A 23,435-nucleotide genomic window follows, 5' to 3' on the forward strand; every position below is an offset into this window, starting at 1 on the left:
CAGTCACATTGTTTACAAAGTGAAAGAGACACGCAGACAGAAGCTGTTATCCAGTCTTATTTACTCCCCGGCTCGGCAATGCGCTCGGTTTGCTCCCCTTTCCTTAATTTTCCTTGTTTTGAAGAAGAGCACGAGTGATTCATGGCTTTTGACACGTTGCCCTTAATGGAGCTTTACTTTATAACGACGCAGGTAAATACAGTACCGTATTTGTCAGACTATAATTCACACACATTTTTTTTGTTGTTGTCTGATTCGGCGGCTGAGACATAGGTGCAACTTGTAGATATTAAAATTAGAGCTCAGACTGGCAACAGAAATCCCCATTTCCGAGGCATGTTGACTTTTTTTCCCATTGGCAAATACTTTTGGTGCATTACTGCCAGTGGGAAGAAGGTGGCGGTAATTCACCAAAAGAAAAAAACACAGCAATAACAAATGGAGGAATAAAAATAAGAAAGTTTCTTTTCTGTCATGTGGATATAATAAATAAAAAATCTGCTTTTGGATCTCCTAAAGGGGATTGCTGATACATTGTTAATAGGAGGCGTTTCTTAATGCTGGATGTATACGAGCCTGGCAAGTTGCACACATTGGCTCACTGGTATGCGTACGAGAGGTATCCAGCATGTTTTGACGAATACGGACCCACACGCTAAATTCCCGACATGACCAAATTTCGAATGCTTTGAAAAGTGAGGCACCAGGATTCTACCCTGAGCCTCAGTGCAACTAGGTATTCGAGTTCATCTGAGTCATTTTAAACTGAAAAGAAGAAAAAAAAAATTGTCAGAAATGGAAGATTTTGGGCATTAGCATGGCGTGCATTTGGAAATTCATTCTGATGCCCTAATACAGTGATTCCCAGCCAGGGCAGATGAGTGTCTTGTGAGACCTCTAATGGTGTGTCATGGGAAATTATCAAATTTCATTCAATTGGTGAGAAAATATTTGTAATAATGTAATAATAATGTAATAATAAATAATGTATCTTTGTCCATCTAACTATTCCTGCAATGTGTGTGATTTTTCGAATTTAAAATATGAACCTTGGCTCAATAAAGGTTGGGAATCACCACCCAAGTACCACTTCCAAGAGTCTGTGTTTCTGTGTGTGTGTGTGTGTGTGTGTGTGTGTGTGTGTGTGTGTGTGTGTTCGGATTGGCAGAGCACGTTCCCCTCCCATTAATTTCCGAACGGAGCCTTTGTTATAAATCAATCAGCAGTTCGTGCACGAACTGTTTCCATCTGTATTGCTCTGACCTACAGGGCTCCAGCTCTCGGTTTTGGGGCGACTCTGAACAATCGAACCGCTCTGATTTTCGAAACGGTCTGAATGAAACGGTGCACGCTGTGAGAATATTAATGAACGCACCCATGATTAGGAACAACTTTCCTCTGAAAATGCAAACATATAGGCCGCAAAATATGCTGTTTAGAAATTCTCAAACTGTATTTTGGAAATGAACACCTGGAACGATACCTATTCTTTCAATTTCAATGACTGTACTCAATACTAATTTAAGGGTTGTTGCAAGTAGCCCCTGATAATTATTTAGTTGTATGAAAACCTTCTTTTCTAAATATAAACGCTTCCACCTACTTGTCTTTTCTTGTTTGTGTCCTTCAGGGTGCATTTAATAGCTTCAGCGAGTTCCACCGTAGCCATAAAAGGATTTCCTCTTTGTCATGTTCTTTTTGTTCTTTTATTTTAGTGTTGGTTTATTCGGGTCTTGAAACAACCCTGCGCTGCTTTTGCATCTTCTTTGTTCTGATATAGCTGATAATCTTACATTACACTTCCCTCCCCACTCGTGTGCGCATCTTTGTATGCCCCTGTATGAACCCGAATAAGCTTGAGGGGGTTCCAAACAGTGCTTCATTAAATAAAAACTTCAATTTCCCATTCTCAATAAGTTAAATAGTATAAACATGAATACTGTTGTTAATCAAAGAAGTATTTTTTTTTTACTTAAGATCGACAACTGACTGTACTTTTGCAGTTCATACACACAGTAAGGGAAGATTGTTTAACCATAAACAGTCGTTTACCATTGTTAAAGACAGACTTATGTATGTACATAAAAAGCTGAACACATCAAGTTAATTTTGAAGTACGGAAAAGTTGCAAATCTACTTCTCAGACGGTTTCATTTTGTAAGTGGCTTGAGGAATTCAGTGTGAGACAACACGTCTTTTTACAAAAACAAAACAAACAAAAAAACATGGATGATTAACACTTCCAAGACATTCCAAGTCCTGAAACCTGTGTTTCTTTCTTTCATATGTCGTGTGTTTTGTATCATTCTGCCTATTAGCTTAGACATTAGCTTAAGATGCTAATGCTGAAATGTGAATTCTGTCTCGCGAATACTAGCTTGTCAATGCTAATTATCGTGCACCCTGTAGTAAACGTTTGTGTCAAAACTGCAATATGATCTTGTTTTTGGGAAAGCTTTCTTTTTTTGTCTGCTACAATAATTGTCTATGCTAAAACGTCATTGATTAATGTGTTTAGGAATTTATTGTAATGATTAGCGCTGTGTGTTTCTTTTGAGATTTGGGGTTCGTATTCAAGACACCTGCCATTACATATGAGTAGTTTGCTTGGGTACTCTGTATTCCTCCCACATTTCGAAACCATGCTAGCTTGGTCAACTGAAGACTAATTTGTCTCAAGGTGTGAATATGAGGGGCGGGGGTGATGTTGAGATTTGCCGTGCGATCGCCTGGTGACAACCTCTCACCCAATGTTCGTTGAGGTAAACTCCAGCTCACCCACAAACTGAAGCTCTAGTGTTTTCTAGTAAACAGTATAGAGAAAGAAAAGGTGCCATCCGAGTATATCATGGACATTCCCTGTTGCCGGTTGGCCTTTTTCAAGTAAGGTAAGGACTGACAGTGCTTCCGAGAACGTCACAGAGTGGATGGAAATTACTTTGCTATGCGTGCCCTGCAATTCATGCGACACTGATGAGAACACTGTAAAAAATGATGATGGCAATGTATTTTTGAAAGGCAGGCGGAAATAACAGCCCATCGATTCAAATGTTTGGGTTTCTTTGTGTAACTTTTCACCTCGATAAAAAGTTGCACATGCTCATTTGAATGTCAGAGCAGGTGAACTGTTGTGTTTTTCTAAAAAAACACACACACACACATAACTGCCACCTGCCTTGTGACAATCATTTAAAAAGTTAACAACTAAAGATTTTCTTTTAGAATTATAAAGTAAAAGCACCTTTTGTGTGGGATTTCAATTATGCCCCCCTCTCCTCCTGTTGCTTCCTCAAAAACGTTCCCCGATTAATTTCAGAGAGGTTTTCTCCAATTTTCTCTTCACATTCTCATTTTCATTAAACACCCCCGGTAGGAGACCTGCATACTGCGTATTGCATTAGCTGGCGAGTCAGGGGGGCCGAGACGTTGGTCAACGTTTTATTACGACCCGTGTTCTTCGTAATACAATGTAAATCAGCAGGTCAGGAGGTCGTCCGACACATTAATTCAGCATCGCGGATAAAGAAGATGAAGAATCTGTGTCCCATGAGCGCGTCCTCATCACATGCAATCATGTCCACTGTTGGACAAGGACTTTTCAAAGAAAGTAGAATGAAACTCATCTCAAATAATACATTGTGTGTGCGATGTGTAAATCAGAGCTAATATGGCGCGGCATTGATTTAAAAAGAAAAATAAATCAATGCGACTCTTCAAGGGAATATTCTAGATCGCGATGTATTTTTTTTCGCAGTTTCACTCAATGACATATTTTCTGTACTGTGTAAGAAATGTTGAAATATAACTTGACACCTAAGCATCACATGTGCACTTCTAGCATCCACAATCACAGATCGGCATGTTTACTTACAGTTTTGTTTGTTTGTTTGTTTTGAACATCCCTTGGTAACTTTAGAACTGATAAATCTCCCGGATACACTTTCCTTCAAAAGTCCTCAGTTGATACCCAAATGACATGACTCAAAAGAAAGCAGCGCGTATCCTCATAATGGCAATGCAAATTTCTCAAAAGCAGTTGCCACTACTCATTACCGTTGGTGCATGTCTGTCTCCCCCCCCGTCTTCATTTCCCTCTTCAGTCATATCTTCCAATCTTTCTTTCAATGGATACTGGAACACAGATGCGCATAAGCAGTCAATGTATCAAAAGGATGCGAATGTCTCTCAGTGTTGTGCAAATACGGGCACACACACACGCTAGCGTGTCTGTTTGCTTGCGTCGCACAGCAACAGTGAGGAGGAAGGAACGTAAATGCAAATATGTACTGATGCGCTGTGCAGAAGGTGCAAATTGGTGCGTGTGTGTGTGTGTGTCTGTGTGCGCGCGCAGGGAATGTAGTTAGGTATGCAGCCTAATCACATGCTGCCACAGTGAGTCCAGAACCCTCTCAGCAGACGCCCCCTTTGGGCCGCCTCCATCAGCCTCGGTTTTCCTCCGGGCGCACACTTTAATTAATAATCACGTTAATTGGATTGAGGTCCCCACTGTGCAGTGTGTGTGTGTTTGTGTGTGTGTGTGTGTTTGTGTGCGCACGCGTAGACTATAGTGGGTACACATTTATCTGCATTAAGGCAGGATGTATGTTTTTGTGTCTGCGTGTTGGAGGTTTGAGAAGACAAGCAATTGGCTGGAGTCTTGCGCCCCGTTGTCCGTTTTAAAGATCGCAGTAAAACTTGATTGCCCACAAGAGCCACCTCTCATTTAATACAAATATCTTCCCGATAGTTTGTGAAAATACATGGCTTCCCTTCGCCCTACCTTCCCCCGATTCTGTAAAGATCCAAGGTATAATCACATTGCTCATTTATTTCGTTGAGTGTGGAAACAACTGCACAAAACTGTTCTGTCCCTTTTTTTTAAATACACTACGTAATTTCATGTAGGAATAGATTCCAGGATCATACTGTCACAACTATTAGGAAGACATTTTACTTAGTATAAATCTTAACCCTTTCATGAAACCTTTAATCTGACGACGTGGTAAGTTTTCCACTGTAGTCACCGCTGCTCCTCAAAGGGTTCAGATGTAAAATTTGGAGAATATCTGTTGTGTTGAACAAGGCTTAAAAGGTCTTAAAAAGTAAAATAAACCATCCATCCATCCATGTTCAAATCCAATTATCCTCACATGTTTTTTTTATGTTCTCCCTTCTAATTGATCTCGCCTTCCTTGCGTCCCATGACCCTTCACGTCATTCCTGTCAGGAGTTTGCGCCCCTTTCGAGACCCGTCGTCTCGCTTTTCCTCTTTATCTCGGTGGGGGCGTTTGGCAGGAAAGGTGCTGCCTGCTTCAGGCCCAGGTGTCTTTATTAGATGCCAGGCCCCAGATAGAGACCTCAAGGCCTGTGGGTAAATATTTTGACAGCTTTTGCAGGGGAGGTTTTGTCCGTGGAATGGAGTTGTGTGAAAGCACACGGAGCCAGGCAATCACGTGGCCGTCGTATTTCGCCGTCGCGCCTGCCTTGTGGTTTGAGAAATTGCGTAATAAGCTGAGACTTTTTCCATGTATTATATTTTTTTCGGGGGGGCGGGGTTACAATGATAATGTAAGTCTAGCCAGTCATAGATTAGGTGCGTGATTAAATCCAAGCAAATGTACACAAATGAGATTGCAGTGCTATTAAGTGTCATCCGAATGGTGCAAGGCAGTGTCAGCAGGTTTTGAAAAAGCCAAATAGTGTTGACTAATTTTATATGATAGTGCAATCATGAATTAACAAGCCAACACGGTAGAGCTGCAAAGCGAAAGGCAATTTATGCTCCCGTGCTTTCATAATATTCCAAATAATACGCATATGCAGCCTGTGAGTGTGAGAGGCAGAGGGTAAGAAAAGCGGCGCAGTGAGGAAGATTTCTTGGATGCATGCGCTTTGGGATGGCAAATTAAATTTGAATGCAAATGCAGCGGTATTCCTTGACAGTCGGTGATAAAAACCCTATTATGTTTAATGATATGCTTTGCGAATGTGCATGAGTGCAGAGTGGCCAGCAACTCCGGGCATCTTCTAAAGGCTGCCTCGACTCTCGGTGCTGGATTTGAACAGTGGAAGCGCACATCTGTGTGGGAGCACCTCCCAACTTTTTTTTTTTTTTAATGTGCACACATTTGAGACAAAATGGGTTGAAACGCTCTAACTTCTCTCTAGAGAGAGAGAGAGAGAGTGTCCAAAAATAATATTTGGCTAATCTTAACCTCCGAAAAATCCCTTTCAAAATATTTTAAGAGAAGCCAAAGTGGGGCTTTGATGTTATGTTTTATACACACACACACACACACATATATATAAAATATATAATCCCAATAATCTACTTTGCTGCTTTTCTGTGGGATTCACAAATTCTCTCCTTCCAGAAAACATTCTTCAGCGGGTGGTACATCCCATTTGTCACAGCTGTCCATGTTCTGATGTGACTTGGAGAGGTGAAAACCGTTGTTGGCAGCTTTTATATGGATTGTATGCTTCTTGCATTTGCAGTGTGGTCGTGTGTGTCTACAATCCGAGCCGTGTGACTTAATGAGGGCGGGAGTGTTTAATGACCTGTCCATTCGGAGCCTATTGATTCGGTTTGATGTCTCTTTGTGTAGATGCATACTTGGCAGGGAGATAGAGACAAACACATTAGCGCCTCGGATGTTCATACAAACAAATCTCCAAATTTCAAAGTCAATCAACAACTTCAGCTGGAACGGTTTCCAAAAGATTCTGGTTTCGAGGTCACCCAGCAAAGCGCGGTGTGACATTACCTTAACACGTCCATTTGGTTGGTTCGAAAAGTGCAGATAAATATCAGAAGGTGAATATACAAAAATAAATAAAACAAGCAGTCAGTGTTTAGTACAATTTGGGCAACGTGTGGATTGGTCTGGTTTCATTTTTCACACTGCCCGTGAATGTTGCTAGTCAAGAGAGCTTTTCAAGTAGGTCAAAGTGGTTAAAAGCTCGTTCACTCTCCCTCAAGACAGGCAAGCCACTTGGCCATTGATTATTTGCTTCCTTATTTCTCATTGATGAGCTGAATTTACTTCCATCCACAAAAGAAATGAAATCTACAGAATGTCATACTGTGAAGCCGCGCCATTCCAGGGGCTCAGGGACCAATCACTGACGCAAATAGAATAGAATATTGTATGTATTGTATGTATTTGTTGCCCTAAATGTGATATATACTGTTATTACTGTTATTACGTTATTATGACCCAGTGATGTGTAGCTACTTTGATTTTTTTTTTTTTAATACACATATCACAAACAACTGATTGGACAGTGCACAAATGCGCTTTGGGTATCAAATATCGCACATCTTGCTTTCTATTTTATCGCGTTTGGGAATTTGACAGAGCGCACGACGCGAAGCTGGGCATTATTAAGTGTGATTTCTGACAATTTGCTGGCTGAAAGTATGGTATTCTAAATTGGTACACCTGCTGAGGGCAGGTCAAAGTTGTGGTGCAGGTTGTGTCATGCAGTTTTGGTGAATTTGATTGAGGTGAAGACAGATTTTGACCCCCCCACCCCCACCCAAGCACTCCTGCTCAGCATCAAGGCAAGCTTTGAAAAGCCGATTTTGGGGAAAAGTACTGTCACAGTGGAAGGCAGAGGACAATTGGCAATTGGAAAAGAAAGTGGGCTGTCACAGAGAGCAGGTGATGTCATAATCACGTTCATATTTGAGTTTCATATTGTACTTGAGTGGCAGGAGTGCTTGTGAGCTGACTTTAATTCTTGTATCCAGTCTCACCTGACAAACGTTTAACGATCCCCTGACGTATTTTAATGAAAATCTTAAAATTACCGGAGCTAGCGGTTCGACAAGATTTTCCATCCAGTTTTACTCGGGAAATCAAAGTCAAAGAAAGTTGCTCTTTTAATGAATGTGTGTCATAAATAACTGTATTTCCCGTCGCTACATTAAGGTGACTGTGTCCTCAGCTGTGTCATGCGGTTTGGCCCCCGAGGGATGGCTCCAACCAGGTGGAATGAGACCAAACAAGCTGTCAAATGTAATCTCATCTCGCAGACTGTGGACATAAGAATGCACCGACATATCTGTCCATCAGCCCCGCAAGATCCGATGTCTCGCTCCATCCACAGCCACAAACAACACATTCAGACAGAAATGTTGGCTCTGATTCCGACTGGGGTTGTTTTATTGACTGAACAGGCCAAACAGACGCAAAGATTTACTCTTCTCAGTACTCACACAATACACTACAAGATACAAAGAAAACAATACCAAACAGGTGAATCAGCTGAATAAATCCGCTTTTTATATCGAGGTTTAAAAAAAAAAGTGTCAAAATGGCCGACGATATGTGCAGCGTAAACGTGAGTTCATGTAATGTGTCATAAGAAAAAACTCTTGTATGGTCTCCCTTAGATAAAAAAAAAAAAAAATCAGTTTTTGTTCATGATTCGATTCTCTCATTGATATTTGGGTTTCTTTCATTCAGGCCAAAATATGAAACGGAACTTCAGGGGAAATGAAATGCAGTGGAATAAATAAGCTTCTCAGGTACATCGAACAGGAGACGTTTTCCTACAACAAAAAAAATAAAACAAACCACAAGTGCTCATTTTCATTTTAATCTTCTGTGGGTTTTTGTAGTTTTCTATATAATCCTTTTTTTCTTTTTGAAAGCAAGAAAACATTTGCAATCAGTCACTATCTCTTCTTCCATCATTCCAACTGCAGGTTATTGAATATCCCAGTAGACGGGAAAAACTAATTACCAAATGTGTCTAGCTAAGAGAGTTATCTACCAGATAGCCCGCAGTGCAGCCATGTTTCTGCCCTTTTGTTGTTGTTTTTTTTTTGTTGTTGTGCAAACTAATTACTTTTTTCATTTTTTGGATGGGGATTTGCTCAGCTACTCCCCAAACTAGTAATGACCTTTCATTGGAATTATGACACCAGCAGATGTAAAGCATTTGATTAAGCCCGTTTACACGCAACCAAAGCTAGTTCAGACGTTCGGCTCCGGCGCACTGGATTGTAAATTCTATATCTCTTTGCTTGAGGTGATTCTTCAAATTAGTTGCATCAGAATGAGGTGATAGCCGACCAAATATTACATCAAAATTGTGATGCTCATATGTTTGTTATAGTTTCTCAAAAATCTTTTGAATCGTTGAGAAGCTCTTTATTGAAAAAGGAGTACCGGTACATAAAAAAAATGGGAAATAGACATCACTGTAGTTTGTACGTGTCTGATTAGTTCTGGGCTATGGTCCTTCATTTTGGGCTGAAAGAATACAATTATTAACGCATGGCTATCCATATCCCTGAAAAATGTGATACACCAGAATTACACTTTGTTCGAGCTGTGCAGTCCAAAAGTACAATTCATTTGATGTTTACTTTAGTTTAACAAAAATAATGCAAGAGGTCGTTTTTTACTTCCAGTATTACAAAGTAAAGGCCATTTATTTTGTTTTTTTTTTTTTTACGTTCGGTCATTTTTGAGAAAACTTGTCAAGGGCAGTTTTACATCACACAACATTTTTGAGGCTAACTTTTTTGGTACTAGTTAATGTGAAGGGTTACCAGTTTGATACACACTTCTGAAATAAACTGCTAAACTGTGCGTTATGTTTATCACTCATAACGTTCATTGAAATGAAGACAGCGATGACAATGGTTTAATAGCAAAACAGATGAATATCGGGATGTAACCATTTGTTTCTCGAAATCTTCAAGTGTTTCCATTTTCAAATGATCACAACAATATTCCAAGGATATCAAAATTCCCCAGCACCGTTGAGCTATTTCCCATGTGGTCCTTGGGCACCGGGTTGCTGTCACCTGCCTTTGGCCATTCTGTTTTCATTACTGCGACTCAAATAGCATTATAAGAATATTGTAGATGTTTGACGGGAATGGCATAATAAAAAAAAAATAATAATTGTGTGAGCACGATTACTGTCCTGCCTACAAAGTCTGTGGTATACATTCATACAAGACCAACTTTCCAAAGTCTACAGTAAGGAGCTGAACTGCACCATTTGGTGAAACCGTAGCTGGATCTCATGAATGCATCTCACTTTGAACCTAAAGAATTCCATATAACAGCGGAGCCTCGGCAGTCGAGCACGCGAGATGCCAGATGCAGTTTGATGCAGAATCGAGAGAGCCGGACTGCTGCGTACCAGAGGGGAGAAGACAGGACGTTGCTTTGAACTATGGGGCCAAAAGAAACGAAGCGCTCTATTTCTCCGCGGTAACATAAAAACCTCTGCATACAAAGAGTGTTTGTTTGTGCTTGAGGCTACGCACAGGCAAAAAAAAATAAAAATAAAAAAAATAGCAAAGGGAGGGATGTCAACAGAAAAGCGTGCCACAGGACCTGACCTCCGGGACTTATCTCCAGCGCTTGCTGATCCGTTAATTGCCGGCGTCATAATTCTCGGCGCAGAGGCGGCTGGCTGCCACTTCTCTCACAGGTTCATCATTATCTGATAGCTTATCACTCTGCAAGGAAACAAAGTAGACTCCCACTGGTCTACATCCATCCACTGGTGCCAGGAAAAGAGTCTATCCAAAAGACTAATACAGACCCACTGAGCACATCCCGGAAGGTACATAAGCTGGGTAAATGGTTCCAATTTAGCCAACATAAAGTACAAGTTTCTGGCCTGAATATCAAAATTAGCTGCATATTTTTTATGTACTGGGCACTTGTCTATTTTTTTTGCTCAGGGATTTAGTCCTGCTGGTGTTCAGCAGGGGTGACACCCCCATTGGTCCTGGTATTTAATTGTTGCAGATGGTAACTCGGCGAAAACGACCATTCTGGTCTGTAAATCACTGGTTACAGAGTCCAGAGGGTAACCGTGCTGCCAATGAACTTGCGGAAGCAAAATCGAACAAAGGGAGAGAGTTTGGAGGATGGATCTTTTACCAATATTCCAATTTGTATGCATGATTTGTTTGTCGTGCAGAATTTGACTGGTCTGACGGACCGGTCAGACTGATCCAAAACATAACGCCGAAGGCTGTACGATCAAACTATTGAGCTGAATGACAGTGAAACACTTTGTAGGTTTGTGGGGAAACCACAAGTCAGGTTAAGATTCCCGCTGCGTCGATCACTCCGCTTCAATCTCGGTCACATTTTCAGTCTCTCTGATAGCAATTACTCAAGGGGAAATCATTTTGCCATGGAAAATAGCCGTTAGAGTATGGCTTGATGATCATGTCGTTTTTAAATGTAATGTCCACAGCATGCATTTCTATACCATTCGTTGCATTGCAATTGTGGTGATCTCTTTGGAAAACGTAACACTTGGAAAAATAGTTCTGGGTCAACATGATTTCATTTTGGGCATCCGCTGGACAAAATCAAATTGAGTAGATTGAACATAACATTTTTTACAGTGTGTTCAATTGAATACACAACAAAGACGGGTATTTCATGTTCAAATGAATCAAAAGATTCTTTTTTTTTTCCAAATATTCACTCATTTTGAATTTGATGCCTGCAACACGTTCCAAAACCGTTAGCACAAGAATCAAGCCACATCCTTCACGATAGAAATGTGTCCCTGGAGCGCAACTTCTCAGCGAGCAATTCTGTCAGTTTCTGTTATCACTGTCACATGAGCTCAAGAAAAAAAAAACAGCAACTTGTCATTTGCTTTACCATAAGCTGAAGAGTTCAACTTTTGGCACGCTAATGGTTGAGAGTCTTAATTAAAATGTCAAGGTGGCGTGATGTCCCATTTAAGGTTCCCTCATTCTCCCACCCTCCCTGTGCCTTTTCTGCTTCTGATCCTCCCCAGGGACCTATTAAGCCCCGGCCAAAATGATTGAAGTTCAAAAAGGTGAGCCCAAAGGTTGGACGCTCAGCGCTTCGCGATTCGCTGTCGTCTCAGCATCCACCAACCCTGACCTTTAGCAAGACAGCCGTCCCCGCTAATGTGGGCGCATATCTAATGAGAGAGGGCTTTCGGCTCAGACCTTCCTGTCAGCCTTGAAGACGCTAATGCCACCGACCATTTCCAAATATTATCTCCCAGCCCTCTTCCACACTGACCAAACAAAACAAAACAAAAAAAAATCTTTCTCATTCTGACCCTTTTGCCACTCTTCCATCAGAACAAACAGGGCAGCTGCTACTTTTCGTAACTTGGTTCTGTCGTGGAGTGGCAGGTCCATTAATGGTGCTTCAATCATATGAATTAGATTGTGCAGCAGCAACGATAACATAAGATCAACAAACCATCGAAATTGTGTGATGTCGAATCTGTCACTAGTTTAAAAAAAAAGTATCATAAATTTCCTTAGCCACAGACACTGTCTGAAATCCCACAAAGCCATAATAATGGTAATGTATTGCTTTTATTGATTCTCAAGGATTTTAAACCAATGAAGCTGTTTGTGAGGAAAGTGTCAAAGTTAAGACTTTGTTGGCAATGTGGAGCTTAATGTTGTTAGCAAAACAGATGCCGCTCAAAACCATGGCACGGGCACATGATAAAACAGAGGGGACCGAGAACAGACCCTTGGGGAACACCTTGGGAAGTCCCAATGGGGGATTTAAAGTTGGTAATGTGGATGAACTGATAAAAATTCGGGGCCTTGACATTGACGGTACCACCTGTGATATGTATTAAATTATTAGATGCCAAAATGGGTGGGAAGTTTGATTTCTGTCTTCGATATACTATATGCTCAAGATATACAACCATGCCCTCTACGTTGACACCTGTAACTACCTCTCGGACTCGATGGTTGCTGACTGTAGGTGGGATGCATTCAAAAACTTAACTGGGCCATGGTTTTATGCACCTACTCAATTCATTAAGGGGGAACTCAATGTATCATCATCATCCTGATTTTCGTACCGGCACAATGTTTTTTTCCCCGTTTGCCATTTTCTGGACTTTAGATCAAGGGCTGTTGCGAGTATTTGTCAACTGTGCGTTTGTGAAGCCCTATGAGACTCTTTTGTGAGGAAGGGCAATAAAAAAAGGAAAGAAAAAAAACTCACTTGACAACCCCACGCGATTGTTGGAATGACAGAGCTGCATTGAATGTGCCCTCCATCTTTGTGGACAATAAATGTTGTTTATGTGATAGATGCATACAGTATGTGACCCACAAAAAGCAAGTACGCACAAAATTTATAATATTTCAGGTGGGAGCGTGCGTGCAGAAATGCACACACACAGGCACACACATTCATCGGTGTGGAAAGGCTTCGAACAGCGTGGGCACTTGGTCGGCTGCGCTCCAGCAAGCCTATCTTATTAAAGGCTGTCAGCATAGCTAGCGCCATCATAAGCTTTTTATTATTGACTCGGAAAATATGATAATTTGGAAATCGCGGGCTGCCTCCTAAAGACTGCAGCATCATTTTCAATTTTAGCTGCTCTCCCTTCTTTTAATGGGAAGGAGAAGAGCTTCACATATTTCCAATAGAATACATGATTTACCCCTGCTATATTTTTTTAATCAGTACATTATAATTGAGGTCCATCAACCATCACCCGTGGCACCTTCAAAGAAAGCTAAAACAAATGTCATTAAAAATTGGATTTTCTTTCACAGGGGAAAGCAATTATGTGAGGATAGATTCGCTGATGACAAATTGTGTTATTTATTGAGTCCGCAAATTTAAACTTTATTTTTTTGGGCCACGTGAAACTAATCTCCTCGCAAAGTCATGTTTGACACCATGCCTAAAGCCAGTGCTTTGTGTGATGATGATGTTTGCTATATCAAATAATTCTCTGCTATGCAAACTGAAACTGAATACCACTTATCCGACAGCGAATACATTGTGGAGTTAAAATCCTTATACGAGAGCCTCGGTGTCTAAAATGGTTCTTTTCAAAGATCATTCGGCGATACCAAAAAGTACACCAACCAAGAGTCCAAACACTCATCCATCGACAGATTTTCCCAGCTTGTCCTATCAGCTCGCACCACCCCCGGCAAACCCCCCGTGCCCCCCCTCTCTGGGCCATCAGCATCCTGGGATTACCTCGCTATCTTTTGTTGCATTCCCAGCAGCTCACCGTGTGATCCATAATTCAACAGTGCCCCTATTTCAGGGCCAAAGTAGAATTTGAACTGGGCCATAATCTCCATCTGGCACTTGGAGGCGTAATCTCCGTAAACTCTGTTGCTTCAATATTTTATTGACCCTCTATCTTGATAAGACATAATTGCCATTTCTAATCTGTCTGCCGGAATCAGCAACAGGACGGCGGTGGAGATCAGTTGGGTGCCACGCAGGTGGTCAGCAGTCAGCGCGGTGCAGGAAAGAAGTGGAGGAGGTGTACTGTGAAGTTTGCCTTCGGATGTGGACGGCAGCAAAAGCACGAAAAAAAACAAATAACCACATTCTGTCATTTTTTGTATTCCGACGCAAAGGAATCCTTTGCATAAAAATCACCGTTCAAGGACGGCACAAAACTGATAAACAAGAAACCAAGAGTGAGTGCGAGAACGTATGTTTGAAACTGTATGTGATTTTCCTCCGAGTTCATTTTCACTTTGGCGCAATCAATCCTCTACAAAACCAAGGAAGTGCTAAATAAGAGATCTTTGTACACATTATACACTTCATTATTATTACCATATATGACCTACTGTGTGGAAATATGGGGAAATGCCTGCAAAACAAACACACTCCCTATTCTCAAACTACAAAAAAAAGCAATTCGAATTATTAATAGATCAAAATATACGGAACCCACAAATGCACTATTTATCAAATTAAATACGATGTAATTTTATGACCTGGTTGACTTTAAAATCGCCCAATTAATGTACAAAGCGCACAATAACCGGCTCTGCCAAAACATTCAGAAGTTTTTTGAAATTCGAGAAAGCAACTATGAATTAAGAGGTACCAACTTATTCAAAAAACTCAAAACAAGAACAAACATCAAGCAAAGAAGTGTATCTAGCAAAGGTGTTAATATGTGGAATAATCTCGAAACGGACCTAAAAATGAGTAAATCGCTTGCTGATTTCAAAAACAAAATTCAAAAAAATAGTACAAACAACCTACATCAATCAGAGTTAAAATGATAAATTCTAAACATTAAATATAATGACAAATCAGAACTAAGTTGATAAATAGAGAAAGGTATTGAAATATCCATTATGAATACAAGAGAAAATTGACACAAGAGTGCCAGGGTGAGGATGTATATAATCCCGATACAAACCAAAAGTTGTGAAAATATCACGGTTAAGGGTAAAATATGAGCCTTAATGGAGACTTCTTCTTACTTTTTCTTTTCTGATTGATATAAAAAATGATTTAGTAGATATAAACACATAACGGGGTAGGACTAGATAAGTTTTTTTACTTCATCCTACTCCCTTGAACATAATAACTGTGTTGAATGAAGACTGATTTCTTCCTTTTTACTTTTTTATCTACCTTATTTTCTGTCAAACTATTACTGTATATGTTTTATGTTCAATAAACAAACAAAAAAAATGGCCGAGTTCATGGTTTTTGGGGGGGGGGGCGATGCAGATAAGATAAGATAAGATATCCTTTATTTGTCCCACATTGGGGAAATTTACAATCTGCAGCCAAACACAACTATGCCTCTTCAGTCAGTGATGTAAATTTCAAGGTGCATCGCTTGAGAATTTCACACATCCTCTTCATGTTTTTCCAAGTTTACATCGGTCGCCCTCTTTGGCCTCTCGCCCGTGTTCCTGACCATTGTAGACGCAACCAGTAGAAACGGTGCTTAAAACCTTTATCAAAATTCCAGACAAAGAATAAACAAACTCCTATTTTTCTCGACACAACTGCATGCAAGATAGGTTTGCGGGATTTCCAACAAGTATGTTTCCTTATGTCACAATGATAATAGATTCCATTAGGAGCAAAGGAATTTCTCCTTGGGGCGTATCCTGAGAATGATGGAAAATTGGCCAAGACGAGCAGCCGAGAGCTAATGGATCAAAATTACCCCTGTCACAAAGTTTGGACGAGTTCTGACTGAAATTGCTTCCCCCCCACCCCCACCCCGACCCTTTTTCTCTCCCCTCCCGCCAACTTCTCTCACATGCCACATCTCAATATGAGACGCAGACAGAGAAATCCATCTGTAACGCAGGCATTGTCAGTGATTTGCAATTTACACTCGTGTGCTTCTGTGCAGCTGTTCTTGTGCTTGATGGCGTGATAAATTAATCTTTTCCTGTGCCGCTGCATCTTTTAAAAGAATGCATTAAGACCCCCCAACCCCCCGCCCCTCCCGAAGTAAACATTTTATTCTATCGCCTATCTCAGTCACCATGACAAATCATATTCATCAGATGAACAGAGAAGAGCAAAAGGATGAAATATAGTATCAGATGTTGAAGAGCAATTTTCATACATATGGTAATTTTTTTTCATGATTTTTTTTTAACACATTCAGTGTGTGAAAAGAAACGATGTCTTCTCTATTTGCTGACAATTGCAGCGTTGAAAGCAAATGCCATCACAACAGGTAGCTCTCGACTAGAGTATATATCTGCAAAGTCTTTTTAGCCAATTGGGAGTTAAAGAAGGTGGCCCGGTGGCCCAGTGGTTCGCGCGTCGACCTCACAGTTCAGAGGTACCAGGTTCAATTCCAGCTCCGGCCTCCCTCTGTGGAGTTTGCATGTTCTCCCCTGGCCCGCGTGGGTTTTCTCCGGGTAGTCCGGTTTCCTCCCATATTCCAAAACATGCATGGCAGTCTGATTGAAGACTCCAAATTGTCCCTAGGTGTGAATGTGGGCGCGGATAGTTGTTCGTCTCTATGTGCCCTGTGATTGGCTGGCAGCCGGTTCAGGGTGTCCCCCGCCTACTGCCCGAAGACAGCTGGGATAGGCTCTAGCACGCCCCACGACACATCTTTATATATATATATTGCACGTCGTCCCGCACGCGGTCTGTCCTTCCGTCTGTCCCTTTTCAAAATGTACCTACTTCACCGCGCCGCTGTGTACCGCCACTGCGCCGCTCAGGCAGTGGCTCACTACGATCGCGCGGGCATCTTAGCGAAAAAATGTTGTCTACCCACAAGCATTGCAATGAAATTGTTAGTTATTTAGTAGAGCTAAACATCTCTTTATTTTCGCGATAAGCAATGAAGATGAACAAAAAGTTGAACCAAGCAACAACACTTTTGTGGGCCATAGGCCCACCTTACCAGCCTTCCGCAGGAACTAGCTGATGAGCCCGCCGGAGGGCGGCGAACCAGCTAGTGTGAGTATAAAGCGGATCGGAAAATGGATGGATGGATGGAGTTAGAGGTCTGATTTCTGAAAAGGGTTCAATGGGTGAACAAGAAAAGGACAATGAGACGGCGTGAAAAGTTATTTGGATGTCACAGGTGAAGTTAAAGTCGGCAAAATAAAAGTGATGCACACTGCATGTCTAATTCATGTCAACACAAATATGTTGAAAACAGACTCAAAGACTGACTCTGGAAGCTTTTGACCATCCATTCTGGGAAGCACCCTTATCTGATATGATGCATTAATGCTCCAGTCACATTTTTGTAAATGTCATGCGGGTTTTTTGTTTTTTTTTCTCTGTATTGTTTTATTCCTTTTGCCAAGATGCCGATCTGAAATGTACTTCTTGAGAGCAAAAATTCGAACTTGAACAGGACGTGCAGTAAATTCTGTGTCTTCTCTAGAAATGGTGAAGGTCGCTGTGTCCAACACCAAGTGAGGTCATGCAACTTACTTGGGGACTTATGAGGGGCGGGCTGAATGGCTTTTCTTACCAGAATTTTTAAGATGCTGAGTATAGTGCAAGGGCCCCTGTTGTGACCAAATTAAAGCATCTTCTTTTATTTGACAAACTCCGCAGGGGAGATCAAGCATAAGCAAAAATCCTTTTTTGCCACTGTCTGTAAGATTTCTCCCTTTCTTGCAGGAAAGAAAGGGATGCGAGGCGGTGGACCGGTTGAGACGAGCCCCCCCGCAAAGAAGCAATTAAATGCTGGGCGCTGTGAAGGTCTCCCAGCAGCGTAACCAGAAACGCGGCCGTGTGGTCGGGCACGACGGTAAAAGGAAAAGCTTCCAACGGGGGTTTGATGAGCCGAGTTTTTCACAAGTTAACCGGCGTAGCAATCGGAGTTCAGTCAAAGCTTCTCACACATGAATATTTGCAAAAGCCGAATGCAAATCTTCGACATCAAAAAAAAAAATGCTTTGGAAAATTGAGTTTTGCTCGTCGCACTTTATGCAAGCTGAAGAATTACTCTGCAATCCCAAGACATGAAAACCTTGCGCACGTTTTAGCAATCATTTTGGCGAGGGGGGGGGGAATCTTTTAAAAGCAGACGTGCCGCCGCCTATCATGCCAAACGTGCTTTCCCAGGCTTGGTTTTAGAGGTCCTCTGCGGTTAAAGCTGCGCTGCTGATGCAATCCGGTGTAATGTTGGTCCACACTGCAATGGAGCTCGTCAGCACCTTCCCGCGTGTTAAACGCGCTCGGCTTGGATGTCCGTCTGTTTGTTGAACATGTTTACGCATATGTCAGCCACTCCGGCATCTGCCTCGCCGCATTCATATACGCTGCTCACAAAAAGCTCGGGATATTTGGCTTTCAGGTGGAAATTTCAGGACGAGCAAAAATTGCAGCTCGTGTACTTCCATAAAAATGATATTAATAATTGAAGTGGGGCGGCCCGGTAGTCCAGTGGTTAGCACGTCGGCTTCACGGTCCAGAGGTACTGGGTTCGATTCCAGCTCCGGCCTCTCTGTGTGGAGTTTGCATGTTCTCCCCGGGCCTGCGTGGGTTTTCTCCGGGTGCTCCGGTTTCCTCCCACATTCCAAAAACATGCGTGGCAGGCTGATTGAACACTCTAAATTGTCCCTAGGTGTGACTGTGAGTGCGAATGGTTGTTCGTTTCTGTGTGCCCTGCGATTGGCTGGCAACCGATTCAGGGTGTCCCCCGCCTACTGCCCGGAGACAGCTGGGAAGGGCTCCAGCACCCCCCGCGACCCTAGTGAGGATGAAGCGGCTCGGAAGATGAATGAATGAATGAATGAATAATTGAAGTGGTATGCAGCCATCCACTTTCCGATCCGCTTCATTCTGACGCCAGCCAATCACAGGGCACACTTAGACAAACAACGATCCGCGTTCACACTCACAGAAATCCCTTATTATCACAGACATCATTCATGTAAGAGATTTAAGAGCAAAGGGAATGCTAGTTTTTAATTCAACTGTTTTGGTGGGCAGTGACGATTCAAACATGTGTGACATCATGTGAAAAGTGCGCATTCTTGACAACGTTTCCCGTTTGATACGGTTCAGCAGACGAGTGACGTCTTTGCAGGTTTCACAGACATAAACGCAAAGTACGCCAAACTTAAATCACGGCCTCTTTATTGGATCTACAAATGCACAATAATTCCATTCATCATCAAGTTTTCATCAGTTTCACATAAACATTTTATAGAGTTTTATATAGTTGTAAATTCCATCACACCGGATTATGAGCCAGTGCCGGATTTTTATATTTTCCTCTGCGGCTCTCATTCTATTCTAGTCTGTTCTACCCCATAATTTTCGATTGAATTCCCTCCTCGCTTACAACATACTGTATCGTATGCCTCAAAGCAAATGCTACTGTGCGGCGGGTTGTGGTGGTGGTGGGGGGGGGGCAAAATTCATATTACTTTTTGCGTTCCATGTGTCAAGTCGTTAATGGACAGTGAGTGGAAGTGAAAAGCCGGAGCGTTTTCATCTCCCCTTCCTCTGTCTCTTTTACATTTGGCAAGGAAGCAAATGTAAATTGGCTATGAAAGGAGAGGTGGAAAACAATTATGGGAGCGACGCGCCTGAGAGAAATGAGTCTATTGCTTGACCTGTAATGAAGTGGAAAGTTGACAAGCTGGCTTTGTGCGGCGCGCGGATTTGAATGCAAGGAAATGGCTCGTCTGTACTGTCGACCAACAGGGAAAGATTGCCAATTATAAGTGCTGGCCTTCTAATGCGGCCGAGCGGGCATACTGATGGGCAAGGATGGACATGAATATTCAGTACGTTATGAATATTGATGCCAACATTTGATCAGAGTGGCACCAATGAGACCATAACAAACGTATTTGGGATTGATTAAAAATGAGAAACATGCGTGCATCGGACAAAATATATATGGGTGGTGAGTGAGCGGGTTCTTACTTTGTCTTTCTTCTACTGTTTGTATTTGTGCATCTGCAAATAAAATTAGCCTTACCTGTGCAGCTTTGCTACATTATTCTTGCGATACACAAAAAAAAATGCAAAAAAGTCACTTGGGTCAAACATGAGTGAACTGATCAATTGCGGACAAACATGACATGGCCTACGTTTGTAATATTTTTTTTTTTTAATTGCCGACCAACATATTTGAACAATGAGATCCTTTGGGTGCCCATGAAGGTTGTTGTCGTATATTTTTCATGGATTTCATTCTGTCCTTCAACTTCACATGACGACCCGATCATGCGGCGAGAGCTTTGCCCGTCTGAAACAGAATGCCGCGCTTTTCCGGCTTGATCGGAACAGCCCGACTCTGTGAGGGACGTGCGAGTCCTTGCTCTTTGTACCCCTCCTCATGCGTCATCAGAAAAGTTGCCCTACAAGATGAAAGCCTCGTTGTTTCCCTCCGTAATGTGCTTACATATGCACAAACATTTGTTCGGCTTGAACTCGCACGCTTAGCACGCACTCCCGAGTATATCCCGTCCCCGTGCCACCGTCTGTCTGTCTGAAAGTGAGTGAGTGACTGACAAAAGGCCCCCGGACAATGAAAGGATGACAACTGCTCACCCTTCCAGTGTCATTCAGCGTAGCACGGGAGCCATTAACTTTTAAAGCCAGGCTTGGCTAACAGCAAGCCCCGTGCCGTTTCGCCTCCCCTTGCCTGACACTTCAAAGGCCTGTGATGGGCAGGAGTCAAGGCACCCCCTTCCCCCACTTTTTTTTTTTGGGGGGGGGTGAGGAGGTGGATGAAGTATACTGCGGTGTTGTGGACGGTTGGCACAGTTGGAAGCCTGCTGTGTGCATATATATATGTGTGTGTGTGTGTGTGTGTGTGTGTTAGTGCGTGTGTGTGTGTGTGTGTGTGTGTGCGGTGCAGGGGTCCAAGGCTCAGCCCTAGAAATGTGTCTTTTTCATTCCTTTGTCAAGCAGAAAGGGTGGTCCTCGCTTTGTAGGCCTTTTTACTCGGTCCTCCCTGTGCACAAGTGCAGGAATGTGTGTGTGTGTGTGTGTGTGTGTGTGTGTGTGTGTGTGTGTGTGTGTGTGCGCGCGCGGGCGTTGGAAACTGAGGTCGACAGAATACACCTTGATTGACAAGTCTCATCAGGGACAACTTAATGGCAGCGCCATCAACCAATTAGAAGTCATCAAGGTCCCCAATTGAAAGTGATTTATAAATAATGTATAGCCAGAGTAATACCACATAATCTGGATATCAGAAAGTCAAAGGAGGATGCATTATTAATGGGGCCAAATTGGACTTTAATAACTGTTCCAGCGAGTCCCGCACCGCAGCAGAATTAACTTATGTTAATATGCCTTTATTATTAATGGGCAGCCTTTTTCGAAAATGTTAACTGACTGGGTTACTCCAGAGGCAGTTGCCCAAGATTGACGAGCCTCGCATCTGTGGTGGGTGGAGGAGGGTGAGCGGTTGCGCCGAAGGGGGATTGGGGGGGCTGGTTGCTTATTTATTTATTCACCTACCTGTAGCATGTCAGTCCACATCATTGTGTCAATAATTCCCTGGTAAAGCCATTAGGCGTGATCACAGAGGCCCAATTAGCTCCGCAATGTGTGAGATGACAATCGTATATCATTAGCGCCGTAATGGCGTGCGGCAGCAAAGCCTCTTTAAAAACAAACAACAAGGCTATTACTGGGGAATATATGCTGTCGTCGACATTGTTACCTCCACCGTTCTGACTTGTGCGCGAAATGCTCTTTTTATGCGCGTCAAGCGTAATGGGACATTAGAGCCAATGTTCCAATCAACCGCTCCGGGTGATTCACAATGAATGCGTCTTCATTTCGACGGCTTTGTGACGCTCGAGTGTCTCCTCGCAATCACGCGCGACAAATTTGACAGGGGGTGCGTGTTATACGTCGCACAAATGTTGCCGTTTAGGCCGAGGATTCTATATGACGGCGATGCGGGAAGGGTAGTTAATGGCGAGAAGTCACCCTGATTTATATTCACTCATCCCACAGCTGAGTGGCGGCTCACGCTGGAGCTTCTGAGACAATTTGGTGGAAGCATCTCTCGAGGGTCGCCGATAGACTGGCTAATATGTTCTCTTACGGTATTTGCATAATGTCCACGGTGCATCGCCACAGAGGCGTTCTGCTCCAGTTCGCCTTGTAATGTATCTGGCGGTCTTTCGAAAATGCAGATGTTGCTGGCTGAATCTGAAGCTCCATCTGGAGTATTTTCTTTGTTTACGATGTGCTTCTTGAATGTCGTCCCTGCGCGTGCCATGTTGATTTGGGCGCTCTGTCATGTGGTGTGCAAATTTGATCTCGGTACTCGTGTGTGATATTATTGCTGCGTGACATTTATTTTGACCCGGACAATTCCGATTGGAAGTGGGTGGCTGCCCGAATCAGAGATTTTCAATGGGATTTAGGTCTGGGCTCTGACAGGTTCGATCTTAAAGGTTTGGATTCGGAAGTGAAGTATGCTTGCGGTCATTGTCAGGCTGAAAGGGGAAATTCCTCATGAGGGCTGTTTTTTCTGTACACGATGGATTATTTTACATCAACAGCAACATCGCTGCTTCCTGAAAAGTTATGTGGAAATCCATCCAGAAGATTTGGGCATGGACACGGTCTCCCGAAAAGTTCATGTTGCAAAATATTCCACAACGCAGGTGGACTTTCTGTGCTGAAACTTCCAACACTTTTTTGCCCGAATGGATTTCATAGTATTTCCTCATTCAAATAAGGCAGTCAAATTTTAACTATTGACTTTAAAAAACAACAACAGCAACAACATTTCATTGGAGGAAAAAAAAATCTCACCAAAACCTTCACAATATATTGAGTTTCATGACACCTCCCTTTATGGTGGACATGATGCATTTCAAGAGAGTTACTGCGCATGCACTTTTCAGCTTTTTGGACAGTTATTCAATTCAGTTTGAAATCCTATGCTGATATATGAAGCGCAAATGCTGGTCAATCCAACTTTCTTGATGAAGGACTGACTGAGCCATGCTTGAAATATGCATGCAGAGACCTTCCAAAAACTTTTTTTTTAAACATCATGCATTGAGTTTTCTTTTTTTCTGCGTTTCCATGGAGCTACATTCATGAGAGAAAATGCCACCAAACTAAAAAATAAATAAATAAATGTCAGCATTTCCGACATCCGTGCATTCCGTTACACCGGGTGTGCGCTTCTTGCCTCGCTTAACCCTC

Source organism: Hippocampus zosterae, chromosome 9, assembly GCF_025434085.1.
Source record: "Hippocampus zosterae strain Florida chromosome 9, ASM2543408v3, whole genome shotgun sequence".
NCBI classification, from domain to species: Eukaryota; Metazoa; Chordata; class Actinopteri; order Syngnathiformes; family Syngnathidae; genus Hippocampus; species Hippocampus zosterae.